The sequence below is a fragment of the Lemur catta genome, chromosome 5, assembly GCF_020740605.2.
Source record: "Lemur catta isolate mLemCat1 chromosome 5, mLemCat1.pri, whole genome shotgun sequence".
Taxonomy (NCBI): domain Eukaryota; kingdom Metazoa; phylum Chordata; class Mammalia; order Primates; family Lemuridae; genus Lemur; species Lemur catta.
In genome coordinates, this window is record NC_059132.1 from 106,739,895 (window position 1) to 106,754,142 (window position 14,248).

General features: G+C 40.0%; 1 protein-coding gene across 1 annotated transcript in view; it reads right to left on the reverse strand.

Annotated features, from left to right (window-relative positions):
- Positions 1 to 7,210: 7,210 nt before the first annotated feature.
- Positions 7,211 to 14,248, reverse strand: part of NEIL3 (nei like DNA glycosylase 3) — a 65,192-nt gene continuing 58,154 nt past the window's right edge. The window contains exons 12-13 of the transcript XR_006735427.1: positions 7,549 to 7,588; positions 7,211 to 7,225 (exon numbers count right to left, since the gene is read on the reverse strand). The gene's annotated coding sequence lies outside the window, so the exon portion shown is untranslated. The remainder of the gene's footprint in view (positions 7,226 to 7,548; positions 7,589 to 14,248) is intronic.

Below are 14,248 nucleotides of genomic sequence, written 5' to 3' on the forward strand. Positions count from 1 at the left end.
AAAGCATCAAGGTCACTTCCCAAATGTTCTTTCACTACGTCGCTTTCCAGAAGTGTAAATATGACGGAGTGTCTAGAAGCTGCCTAACAGTGGTTTTATCATAAATTCTGAATGATGAACGACTTTCAGACAGTCCTAAGCATCCCACAATGGGCTCTAATAATACTGAGAGAAAATTTTATGATGAATACAAATCACCCCTAAAACCCATAATACATCATGCTGAGTAATATCACACTAAGAATGGGGAAGAAAATGAAACTTTAAATAGGCGTATGCTTTTATGTACTTCAACTTGAATTTGTATTCTTTCCATCCACTCCCTCAACCTAACAATAAATATTATTCTGAAAAATAAGAAAACATCTTTAACATTTCTTTGAAAATTTGATTTGTAAAAAAACCCAGAATGTATATTAGAAGATAACAACATTACAATTTTTACTTATCGGTTAAATCCAGAATACTGATAAGGCTTACACATGTTCCCTTTTGAAAGGATTTTTACATGTATTCTCCTTTGAACCTTATAATAGCTCTGAGTAATAGATATTCCTATTTTATAGACAAAGGAATCAAGACATTAAAATGACGCTTTGGCTAGCTCACAGGTTAATGAATGATAAAACCAGGAGCAAGAACTTTGGTCTTTGAAAATTGCACATTAGCTTTACCGACTACCTAAGATCCACATCAATTCATTTTGGGGCCACTGTTCTAGTTAATATTGCTGTGTAAAAAGTGATCCCCAAACTTACAGATGTTTTATTTTATTTTGCTCCTGACTTTGTGAGTCAGGAGTCTGGGAAGGGCTTGGATGGGCAGTTCTCATGGGGGAGAGGAGGGTCTCTCAGGCAGTGGCATCCAGATGTCAGGGGGGGCTATAGTCACCTGGGGGCCCAGCTGGGGTAGGTGTCCCAGAGGGTCACTCACATGGCTTCATTGGAGACTGGCTGTTGGCCGGGAGCTCAACTGAGGCTCTCTCTGGAGCCCCTAAAAGAAGCCTCTCCAATATGGTGTCCCAGGGTGGTAGGACTTCTTGAGAGAGCATTTCAAGACAGTGGGGCAGAGGGCGTGAGCTTTTATAATCTAACCTGGGAAATCACATGGCCTCTCTTTCGCTACACTCTATTTGTTGAAGCAGTCTCAAGCTCTTTTCAATATCATATCAGGAGCGGCAAATAATTTGTAGCCTTTTAGTTCTTACCCATCACTGTCTCTAAGGAGATTTTCCCCCTCTCATGTCATTTGAGCCAAATCTAACATTTATTAATATATCTGACCTGAATTTATTATACATTTTCTAATAAAACTCAAACACTAAACCAGTCCATTCCTTTGGTGGTAAGATACATTCTATGTGATCCCATTAAGTGATGTTAAGCTAAGAGATCTGCTTAATCTGCTTTTATGTTCAAAATAAAACAACTTTGGTTGAGAAAATGCCATTCTAAAATAAGTTAAATCCACATAGAATAACAACAGAAGGAAAGTGGTGATTCCAAAACAAAGAGAAAGCAGGATCACCTTGTTTTCTCAATTAGTCTGCTCAGTGCTCTCTGTGAGATTTGACTTCTGTGCAAGTGACAAGATAAAGGAGTAAACTTCTATGAAGTGTATAAAATAGTTATTATTTTTCTCTTAATTGCAGTTCAGTGCCATTTTCCTAAAGCTGAATGGAAAGGAAGTAGCTCACCTCGTTGGATTTAAAGCATGTCACCCCACGTATGCATCATTTCTTACATTCAGTGGAGCTGTTTAGAAATAACAGCTGGGAGGAGGCAGCATAATTAAATTTAAGATGTATAATCTGGTCTCTTGCAATAGTTCACATCGTATTCCGGGTTAAAGCTTTTGAAGTGTTTCCCCGGATTTGATTCTTTTGATCCTCACAACAATCTTGTGAGGTAGGTAGTATCAATTTTTGTAAATTCTATTTTAATGATAACCAAATTAGGTTTGTAAAAGTCAAATGATTTGTCCACAAAGCTCAGAACCCTGTGATAGAGTCCAGTTCCCCTCAGCTGACCCTGCGGCTGTTCCCTTGCAGAGCACCACGCTCAAAGGCCCCCGGGGCTCCTTGCCTTCTGTTCCGGTTCACATCCCTCAAGGAGCTCAGGATTCCTGAAAACAAAGGCCAGTGGGAAGGGGTGACCACAAACCACACACAACCTCCCTCCTCTGCAGCAGAAACCTTCCCCTCTGCACGGGGGGCGGGGGAGGGGGGGTGGGGGTGGAGGCTGGGTAATGGCTGGCCACATGCGCGGCAAAGGCAGGGAAAAGCAAAAGGAGAGTAAAACTTCAAATCTATATATCAACAAATTTTGCAGCCAGAGTAAGTTTCATTTCTGGGCCCTCTTGAAAAGCAGATATGAGGTTGCCAAAAATGTAAGCTCTGACCATTTCTTTCTCCAACACTCCCTTTCTGAGTTTTTACAGCTTTAAAATGGAAATGGTCTCTGAAGGGATGAAGCCTCATTCATCCCCTGGTGTGAATACTCTAGTCAGATCAGTGCCCTCCTGAACTGTGGGGGCAGAGATGTGGGACTGGGGTGGGGTGTGAGGAGGAGAGCTGTGGGGCCGGGGCTCTTGCAGGGCTTCTCTCTTCCTCTGATCTGCAGACCTGCGGCTCTCACTAGTCTGCCGCCCTACTGCTCTTTCCCAGAGGACAAACGCCTTTTGACTTTAACATTTTGGTCAAGTGGTAATGATTTAATGCCTGTCATAGTCTATGGTTTCAATAGATTAGAATGGCCTAGAAAAGATTTCTGTGTTTTGTTTCTCAGCTTCATAAATTACTTTCTCTGAGAATCATTGCAGAAGTATAAATTACATTGCATTATCTCCTCAACTACCTGAATTCCTCTTTTATGAGCTGCACCTACCAACTCAATCTTTCTAAAGCAGTCCCTAAAACCAGTAAATGACACTCTCACTTATCCCATATTGCAAGCCTTTAACCTAGAGTCTCTGCTTCCTCCTTCTTAACTGACGACATGGAAACTCTAAGTTGTTCCACCTCTGCCTTCTCCTGAACTCATCCTCCGTCTCCATCTTCGCTGCCACCAGTTCAGCAAAGGCCACCATCATCTCCAGGCTGGGATGATTGTCGTAGCTGCCCTCCTCCTCCAAACTCACTTCCTTCCAGTACACCTTCCTCACTGAAGGCAGATTGACCTTACTAAAATGTGTATGGGTCAGGTCATTTTCCTACCCAAAACTTTTCAGTGGCATCTCCCACCTATAAAGTCTTCCCTCCATTAAACGACTTACAAGGCCCTCAGTGATGTGCCAAGTATTCTCCTCCCAAACCACTTTGACAGTCTCTTAGAAGTCCTTGCCTAATGGTCATTTCCTCTCCACCAGACCGTGGAGCCACGTCTGCCTTATTGCTCACAGCATGAAGCCCAGGGAACAGCTGAGGCTCAGTTAAGTATTTGTGGAAGTGAATGAGTAAATGGATTAACTTTAAAATACATTTCTAAAAGTCACATTTTTAAGTCATTAAGATGACCTAAAAATTAGTACTGTAGAATAAAAAAGTAAAACAAAATAAAAACAAAAATTAGTACTCTAGTACTGTAGAATAGGCTAGCTTGAACTATCAAAATAGAATTTTGAGTGAGTCATGAGTTTGACATAAATCATGAGTTATGTGCGAGCTATGAGTTACAGGTTTTGGTATAAACCATGAGTGTTGACTCTTTTTTTTCCTACTGCAAAAATATTTAATGAGATGTGCATACTTATTTAACATATTATTGGAAGTGATGTGGGGCCTCCAAAAGCCCCTCGGGGTCCTGAAAGATCTTCTAATGGTCTTGATGCTACTCCCCTCTCCAGACTCAGCTCCAGGGTGAGCGACCCCAGCGGGAAGGAGCCGGGCATGGAGCGAAGCCAGACTGACCCCAGAGCCACCAAAAGTACTTCACCTCTGCAGTTTCCTCCTCTGAAGAAAGGAAACAGTGCCCACCTCGTGTTGTCGCGAGATCTAAATGTTTGTAAAGCTGGACACGGTGCCTGTCCTATGTCAGCTCCAGCCTCTTGGCAAACTGTCGTCCTGGTTCTTGGCTCCTTGCTTGGAAAAAATCCCAGGCAGGAGCTGGCGCGAGGGAGTGAACGCAGACAGGAAGCAATTCCACACCAACAGCTTTTACTGCAGGAGGGAGTAGTTCCAGAGAGAGCAAAGGGTCGGTCTCCACAAGTGGGGAAAGCTGTTGAGGACTCGCAGGTGGTTTCTTTGTATTGGCCTGGTCTGGGGGAAGGCCGACGGGACAGGAGGGACGCAACCAGATGATTGACATGCATGACTGTCAGGTGTTCTGCATTTTCCTGCCCTCCCTTCCCCTGATGGGTCCCCCGGCTTCTCCGCCCCCAGGAACCGCCCCCCCCTGCCCTGTGCCTGCCACCTGCAGATTTGGTCCCTGCCTCACAGCCTGGAGTCAGCACTGTGTGTGCTGTTAAGTAACCTTTACAACCTGCAAACTGCCCCCTTTAAGTTACTTCATCTATTCCTCATTTCAGTGCCACTCCAGGCCTTTTCCAGGACGGTGAGGAGCCGGGTGACACAGCCAGTAAGCCCTTGAGTCGGGACCCCTGCCCCGCTAGTGCCCTAGGTCGCAGTTCTCTGCTCCAGTCTCCTCTTCTGCCTGCGTCCTCCGCAGCGTGACCACCCGACAGTCACAGCCGGCCCCAACCAGGACCTCCGCGAGGGTCACAACTACCCACGTGGCTATTTAGGTCACGCACCACGCACCAGTCCAGTGCTGACTCCTGAACCAGATGATCTATTTCAAATCTTGCCTCTACCACTTACCTTGGGAAGTTATTTAACCTCTATGAGCCTCAATTTCCTCATATGGAAAATGACAGAAATAAAACATCTACTTCATAGGGTTATTGTGAGGATTAAGGAAGTTAACATATTAAAAATATTTAGAATAGCACATAAAAAGTGCTATATAAGTGTTAGCTATTATTATCATCCAAATGAGATAGCTCTCAACGTTCAAAGGTAGTGAGGGAAATCCGTTAGTTTTGAAATCCCTATTACATACTGTGATGCCGAGGCTAAAGAAGCTCCATCTTGAATGCTAATGCCTCATGCTGACTTCTGATTAACCTCAGTTCCAGGAAAGCCTCTAAGATTTCTACTTTCATGTACTTAACTGTAAATCTTGCCCTTAGGCATATTCTTGCCTTACCCTGAAGGGTTGACTTCAATTGTCCTACACATTCTTGCCCTAGGAAAAGCAGCTCTGGGCTCACGTGTGGTTTGGGGGTAATCAGAATAGCAGCATTCATTGTAAGTTCTCATTAGAGTTGGTTAAGATGGTAGCAATGGATCTAGGATATAATTATGCTTCCTGTCTTTGTTTAAATTGGCATAAATAGTGAGACAGCAAGCAGGTAGCTATTAACCACTCTTGCTCCAGTAAGGTAGGTACCTGATGAGTGAGAGGAAAATATTTTAGAGAAAAAAATGTTTCCAGGCAAATCCAGTCTTCCAGATAACAAACAGCCTAGAAGATGAGCCTCTTCCAAGTCAGACTATATCTAAAACCTCTTCTCATCTAGGAGAAGTAGTAGAGTCATAGGTTTTCGAGTCCCTTATTATACAGTCAATTACAGGAAATATGGAAAAGAAAATCAGACCCTGTGTTTTCACATTAGAAGAAGATACAACAGAAAGAAAACAAGGACTTTGCCTTAAACTAACGCAGCAAAGGCAAAATAGAATATGCTTTTGTTTTGAGTTGAAATAAAAAATATTTAATGGAACTAATGAACTAACACTAATGAGATTTTGAAGTCCAACTGTATAGTCTTATTCTAATTTTCCATTAATGTACAAATCACAAAAAAATTACTCAATATACAAATGATACAGTATCATTGATCAGGTTTTACAAATGCATCTTGAATTATACAATAAAAAGTATCCATGCCTTAAAAATATTGACTCTTTAATCATAGTCAATTCTCCAGGAGGATATCATATAATTTTTTTCATTTCAATTTTACCCCAACTTCAAAATTTATAATGAGAATGAAAGTGAGAAAAAGATACATTAAAATATTAGGCAACTGTTTCTTATTGCCTTAGGAGTTATCTCTTCTCAAACTGCTTTGCTCTCCAAATCTAGGCAGGCAGTGCATGTAAGTTGACTTTTCCTTTGCAGTGTGTCTCATATTTCATTATTTTTATTATTATGGTAGCCACTCTAGTCTAGACCCTTATCATGGCCTCATGGCCAAATTACAGATGCTCCTTGACTTACGATGGAGTTGTGTCCAGATAGACCCATCGTAAGTCAAAAATACCACAAGAAAGTGCATTTAATACCCTGATACCTGATAAACCCATTATAAAGTAAAAAAATTGTAAAGTCGAACCGAGTTTAAGTCAGGGACTGTCTGTATTGCAAATGGTCCTATTTTCTCCTGTTTCAATCCACATAGCACACTGCTCATGGACGAATCTTCATAAAACACATCTTCTCTTAGGTAGTTTTTTACAGGTTTAGCTCTGGTTCCTTAAATGATTGGATCTTGTCCCAATACCTCAGTTTCATATTCAAGATCCTGCATCAATGGACCCTTCACTGCACGATCTGACTTCTCATTGTTCTCAGATTATGGCTCCCTCTAATCAGATGAGTTTTCTTCCTCCCCACATATACCAGGGGAAGGCTCATCTCTGTGTCTTTGCTTCAGGGATCTCCCTTGCCTAGAACAACTACCTTACCTCCAGAGCTTACGTGTCCTTTATGTCTTACTAGTATCCTAACCATTGTGTGAAGATTATTTGTAAAATTCTAGTTCATACTAGATGTCTTCTTTTCCTGAATCCCTACAGCATTTTTGTTAACACATTATGGCAATGTTAAATAATTCTTTACATTGGTTTCTACTTGTTTCATTAAATTAAAATATTCTATATTGTGAACTTGGAGTAATTCCTCTCAGGCTGCATGTAGACAGTGAAAGTGAAAAGTTGATTAGTTCAAATATCTAATGAATTTTAATACGTCCCCACTTTTTAGAACAAACCATCCAAATAGATCAGAGCAGTGGCTGGAGAGTGAAGGAGAAACAGACTGAAAAGCACAGCTTCATCTCTACTCACCTGCCCTTAACCAACTCTTTTCAGGTAGCTGTTTGTAGGTGTGGCTTTGCTGTCATTTTGTCCCGCAGAGGTTTCCTTCCATTCCTTCTTCCTCCTCTATTTTCAGCAATCACAAAAGTTTATCAAAGGTACTTTTACTCTGATAATAGTCACTATACTTCAGTGACATACAATCAAGTTTTATGTTTGTTATAGTCTGTGATCTCAGACTCAGGAACACATGAATAGCTTTTGATTACAGATTTTTGTGTCTTTTTCTTAGAATGACAGGGCATGCTTCTTTTTCCCTCCGAGATAGAGTGATTGAGAGAATCAGATAGAAGTAAATACAATAATCACTCGGAGTTTCAGGGAAAATATGGTAGTAAGGGTGAGCTCCAGATGACAAGGAAGAAAAGAGACTTTTAAATATAACTTACCTTCTAGCTGATACTTTCACGTTAATTATGGAAAGGAATTCTGAAATATAAATGTATATAATAAGAGGGATTTTAGAATTACAAATGATGAGAATGATAATAACTATGAACTCAGAAGGGTGTGATTTCCCTACCAGGTACAAATGCATCAGAACACTAAAGGGAAGACTCAGGGAACAGTTGTCATTTGACAAAGAAGGTATTTGTGACATAGAGAAAGGTACGAAGCCATGGAGACACGAATGCTGCATTTTGATTAATAGACTGAAGAATTAAATCCAAGACTTAGAAACAGCATTTCCTTAGACACCATTTAAAAATACCAAAATAAATGCAACTAAAAGCTTTAATGCGTGGACAGCAAGAGTATTTAGGGAATCTGTGTGCTCTCTATACTAGTTAAGGAAGGAGGAACTGTATCCTAAAATGATTAAATTTAGCTCCTCCCAAATAACTATTTGGAAGATAATTTTTGAAGTAAAAATTCTAGAAAGCCAATTTTTGAAAAAATGTAAGATTTATATTCAGAGGCTCAGTTAAAGAGTAATGAAGAAATTTTATATTCTATTTAAGGGAAATAGGAGGATCTGAATTGTTTTATATCAGTTGATTGTGCTGTCATAGGAAACAGAAAAGCCAAGGCAGACTATGTAAATTTTTTGAAACAAATATTAGAGGCTCCAATAAAAATAAATTAGAGTATGAATAAGAAGCATGGCAGCAAGTGAAAACCTGGATATAATTTGAATGTCAGATGCGTGGAAGATGAAAGGCGTATAGAGCACGCAGACTGCAAAGTCTATAGGAAGAAGACAAAGAGACAGAAGGACAAATAGCGTTGTGCAGGGGAAAGCAGATGCTGTCATGGTATCAAAACCTTACTATGCAGAGTATGTACTTTGTACCAGGCCATGTAATATTTTTAAAAAATTGGCAATGAAATATATTATGGAAATTTGACAAGGATAAATCATGCTGAACTAGAAGTATTGGTAGTGATAGTGAGAAATGCAAACTTAAAAATATAGTAATTGTTTATAATGCAAGACTTTATCTATACTACATTGGCAAAATCTCTCCTTTGGGCAAGAATAATTTAGGGAAGGATAAATGGCTGTAGACTTGAAGCTGAGCATTGAACAGAAGTCCTTGCTGGAAGTATCTGTGGATTAAGCCACAATATAGTAGGAATCAATGTCTTCTTGGAGAGGGAACACTTTGCAAAAATCCATCACTAGGTTACTCAACTTTAGAAAACAAACTATGACAAAATACAGATATTGTCAAGCAGAGTCAATAATCAGCGGGAAATCTGTACACTCTTTGAAAACACCCTGGAGCAAACTCAGAAAAAGTGTGTGCTATGAATCAACAAGGATTGTGTAACTGTTTGCCTCTGCCACCCTCCATGCCCCTCTTCTCTCTGTCCCCGGTCTGCCTCCCTCTGCCTCTTTCTTTCCTCAACCAATCGCTGCCCCTCTCCCCGACCTGCCTGCTCTCCCCCACCTCCCTACGCAGAGAAGGGCACAAATAGCACACTTAACAGGCAAATAGTAAGCTAGGATTGTCGAAAATGTATCTTCTCAAAGATGGCAAGTTTTTCCAAATGAAAACAAAAACCCCATCGACTGTGGCAGGTTAGGGATAATCTAGAAATCGAGAGGACCAGAAATAATTTAATGCATATTACTATTGTCCCAATCTCTCAAACTGAACCTAATTGTCCACCTTTAATTCTTCTTTCCTTCATTTCCCCTATCTCCCTTTTCAACCTAATTGCCCCAAATCTCTAATTCTTTAATACTTATTAAATTCTTTGATTAGGAAAAGGAATTCTGAAATACAAGTGTATTTAACAGATTCTTTAGTTCTTCTCTCCTTCATTTCTTGTATCTCTTTTTTCAACCTAATTTCCCCAGATCTAGATTGTAACGACTGCAACATCTGGAGCATCTCCTGTACACCAAAATAAATGTATTTCCTCTGGTGTTTGAAACAAGTAAGGTAGACATGACAACCTTTGTCTTGGAAGTGAAAGCTCCAAGGCTCAGAGACCTTCAGTCACTTGCCCAGGGCCATCGAACTGGCAAGTGGGGAGCACTGGGTTTAACCCGTATTTGTCCTCATTCTTTTCATTACAGCCCATTTCGCCCCTTCCCCCCACAACCGCCTCTTACCCACGTTACTGCAGGAGCTTTCCTACTTCCTGTCTCATGTTCTTCTTTGACCCATCCTTCATGGCAGTTCCAAAATCATTTGCCCAATCAAAGCTTTCATATCTGAAATAACTTGTGAAATCCACTTAATCTGAACCTTCAGAAGAATGCAGTGGATGGGAAAAGGGTCAGAAGGAGGATGATCAAAGCCATCAGGAGAAAGGAGGGACAGCAGAGTGACAACAGACTGAGTTTGGACCCGGGAAAGTCAAAGCAGAGAGGAGACAGGACAGAAGCCAATAATTATTAGGAGAAAAGGGAGGCACGGAGCCGAGATGGGCAGCCAGTCAGGAAAAATGCCATGGAGGCAAAAGGGGTGATGAGTGGGAGAACTTTTAAAGGTCTAAAAGGAAGAGCAGCTAATAGGATAGATATAAAAATTCTGGAAAATTCTACTCTTTGAGATGGTGAGTGAAAATAACCTAAATGACTTCAAGATGGCTTTGGATAAATTTACAGACAATAGCCTTATAAAGTACTATGGAAGGAACCTTCTGATATTTAGAATACACTTTAATTCTTTTGTGGTTAATATCGTTGAGGACAGTTATTCTTTCCTTTTTAAAGGACACTCTGTGGCTTAGGTCAGAGATAGACTCCTGGGCAGAATGGTTAAGAATCTCACCCTACAGGGAAAGGTGGTGTAGCTTGATTCCTTCTGTGACTCTGCCACTTATGGATGTGGCCAATTTACATGTTCTGCCTAAGCTTTAGGTTCAATATTTGCAAAATGGGGGAAAGGATCATCCCTGCTTCAGAGAACGGCTGTGAAAACCGAGAAGATGTATGTGTGGGCTTGCCATAGTGGTTAGGACATGGTAAGCACTGAATAAGTGTCAGGAATCTATGAGCCTTCCCCATAATTTTGAAATAAAGAAGAAAAGCCAGGGAGTGGGTAAGGGGGAAAAAAGAGAGAAAAAGTAAGGAACAGAGGGACAGAGGGAGGAAGAAAAAAAGGAAGATGGAGAGAGAAAGGGAAGGAGGGAAAAAACAGTTTTTTAAATATCAGAAATAAGTCAAGAGATTTCAAATAAGAAATGTGTGGTGTGAGGAAAGTCAAATAAACTGAACATCCAAATTGCTCAGTTAACATGAAAAGTGGATGTAAAAAGTTAAATTAGTAGAAGTGATTGAAACAGAAACCAAATAATCTGACAAGTTAATGTGTCTTTAGGTAACCATCAGCAAGGAAGAAAAGACCACAAAATACAAAATCATGTGCAGATGTAACTTTTTCCCCCAAGATATTCCCAAAGCAGTTCTAGCCACTGCCACAGATTCGAGTCTTATGAGCTCACATTTACACTGCTTAACATTCCAGCTTGGTGGTCCAGCAGGAAAATTAGGTAGAAAGGTGGTTCTGGAAAGGAGCACGATGATTGGCCTGCTATTGTATTGCTTCCCTAGTTCATAGAAGTCTCATATACTGATGAGTTTAAATAATATATTGGAAACAATGATAACAAAGAAAGGTGAAAACAATGTCAATAAATGAAAAGCAGATACGAAGTCAGTGACACATCAGGCCTGACCTTTTACTATTTGTCCGAAAGCATCCAGAGATTTAATTGAGCCCATTTTAATGGAAACTTTAACTGCTTCATGGTCAATAAGGCTCTGAAGTTTTTCCCTGTGGCAGCTCTGAATGGCAACTGTGGAAAACCAGTTATGCTTGAGACATTTATTTCCTTTGCCTGCCTGAAAATTTTCTTCATGTCATCAATCTCATGATATACTCTTAAAGAATCACTATCCTCTTCTTCTGACCTGGAGGAATTCTTTGATTCTCTTGCAGACTCTGAGGGCAGTCACTCTTTGGTGTGGTATCAGACAATTTGATAATAGCTCAGAACTACCATTGAAATGAAGGGAGAAAAATACACTCCACCCCCAAATTCCTGTCTTAAGTTCCATATAGTAAAGTGTTCAAATAAGATCTTGTGAATAGTGTCATCCCTGGGAATAGTTTTATCAGCCAGGCTAGAGGGCTTGTGAACTGTGGCCCATAAGCTGCACACATGGGTTTTTGACACCAGCTCTCTTAGTGTCATCAGTCATCTGAGACTCTTGGCCTTTTTTATTTTTTCAAGGGAAGAGTTAGCTCAGATGTGAGAGGGTGAGTGTTAAAAAAAATAGGTTATCTTTAAAAGTGTTCTAAGTTTTTCATATGAAAAGATGTCATAAACAGAAAACCTTATTTTTATTATACTAACTGTTAACCTTCGTTTTATGGCTTAATTTTTATTAGGAAATGCTTTCACTTATAGAGAGCTATTGTGTAAATTGTAACAATAAGCTTAACTCTTTGTCCCCATGATTCCAGAGTATCCTACCTCGTAAAATTCAAAATCAAGCAAAGTGCTATGTCTAAGAAGGAATTTAATAAACTGCTACATGATTCCCTTTATTTGCTCATTAGCAAATACAAAAATACTGTGTATTCTTTTCAAAGAACAAGTTCATGTACTAATCAATAATAATTTTTAAATGACTACTTTAAAAACCAAAGAAAAAAACAGGATAAATCCTCAATAAGCCAAATGGCTTCAAGGCAAGGTACTGCAATATTAAATTCAGAAGTAGAAGTGAGAAAACAGCACTCTTAAGCCCGCCATTGAAGAGATTTTCAGAATCGCTGCTAGTCTAATGATGAGGGGGAAAAAAAGTTTGCCTAATGGTTAGGAAAAAGAAGAGATTTACAGAAATGTAAAACAATGTCACTCTCCTTATTAAATTTGTTTTTGTTTTGAAAAATAGTTATTTTTCATAAAAATATTTTATGTCAACATGTAATGGATTTATAAGTAGATATTTTTATGATGTCTCCATTTTAATTTTTCATGTAGCAAATATAGATAAAGGTACCTAATACACAGAAACACTGTGGTTCTCAATAATTTTCAAGAGTGTAAAGGTATGCTGAGACTAAAACGTTTGAGAAGTGCTGCACTAAACCAAAGGGGCAGGTCACAGAGCTTGGTTTGATGACTCTTGTAATGCAGCTAAGAGTAAACAGAAAGAAATAGGGAGCTGAAATGGAATTTAAAAAAAGTCCAAAGGAAGCCAGAAAAGTTTTGAGGAACTACCTGAAACAGCCAAGCAGAACTGAAAGATGAGATGATTTTCACAGTGGAGAATATTGCAAGCGGTCCAGACATGGCAGATGACTGTTACCTGGACTAGAGATTTGGTTCTGATCTGGGGAAAGGAAGATGCAAATATTTCGACTGCTGTAGATGAAATTATTCTGACTTTTAAGGCAAGGAGTCAGAATTTACTGTGAATTGTCCTTGGGCGATTGTCACTGATACATATAACGATATTTAATGGGTTGGGAGGAGGGTAGGTCTTGAGGGGGAGCATTAGAAGGTTAATCATGCTTTGCTTTGGGATGGTTGCTGCTTGCCTCAAAATTCTTGGTGATAATTTAGCTGACACACTGTGTGAGAATCTCTGAATACACCTATTTAGTTCTGTGTATCTTCTCTGTGTTGGATGTGTTATACAATGTACATTTCCAGGTTAGACATCTGGAAGGGTGGGAGAAACCTGTTGCTGTGGTCAGAATATTGGCATCCTCGCCAAAGGCCGTATGTCAGAACCTCACAGTCTTAAGAGGTGGGACCTTTTGTGAAGTAATTGAGTCATGAGGGCTCCAACCTCATGAGTGGGATCAGTGCCCTTGTAAAGGAGGTTGAAGGGAGCTCCCTTGCCTTTCAACGTGTGAGGGTGCAGCAACAAGAAGGCATCTTGGAAGCAGAGGCCATGCTCTCACCAGACGCTGAATCCACTGGAACCTTGATCTTGGACTTCCCAGCTGATAGAACAGTGAGCAATACATTTCTGCTGTTTATAAATTACCCAGACTAAGCTATTTTTGTTATAGCAGCAGGAATGGACGCAGACACCTGCCATGGATCTCTTCAATGGAGTTTGAAGCCGTGAAAGAAGGACTCTGTCCTCAACTTAGGGTCTATAAGGGCATCAAACCATGCCCAGGGAAGGGCAGAGAATGATGCTTATGAGCTAAAGGTTGTAGAGAACAAGATAATTTCAATCTTTGGGATATGATCTGTTTTTCATGAAGTTAGGATTGTTACTTTACTCTGTAGTACTTAAGTAGGTTTGCTATAATACATTTACAAGGGCTGACTGTGGCATGCTGCTCATGCTTAACCATGCTTCCCCTGAAGTGGTACTTGAAAATCAAATTGCCACATTCCATTTGCATCATATGTTATACCTAGAGTATTGTCCTTTGAAATAGATTGGTCAGGGTATGCTATTCACAGAAGAGCAATAAGCAACCAGCTTGATATTGCTACTGAATTTTTGCTCTCGTGGAGAGAATGCCAAAGTAAGTTATCATACTCTTGAAAAATAAAAGAGGCTTTTCAGAGCAAGTAGAGTATGAAAAAGAAAAGCGCTCTCTCCTTGACTAAACACTTCTTTATTCTGCGGTAGTATTCACATTCCACAGGCAC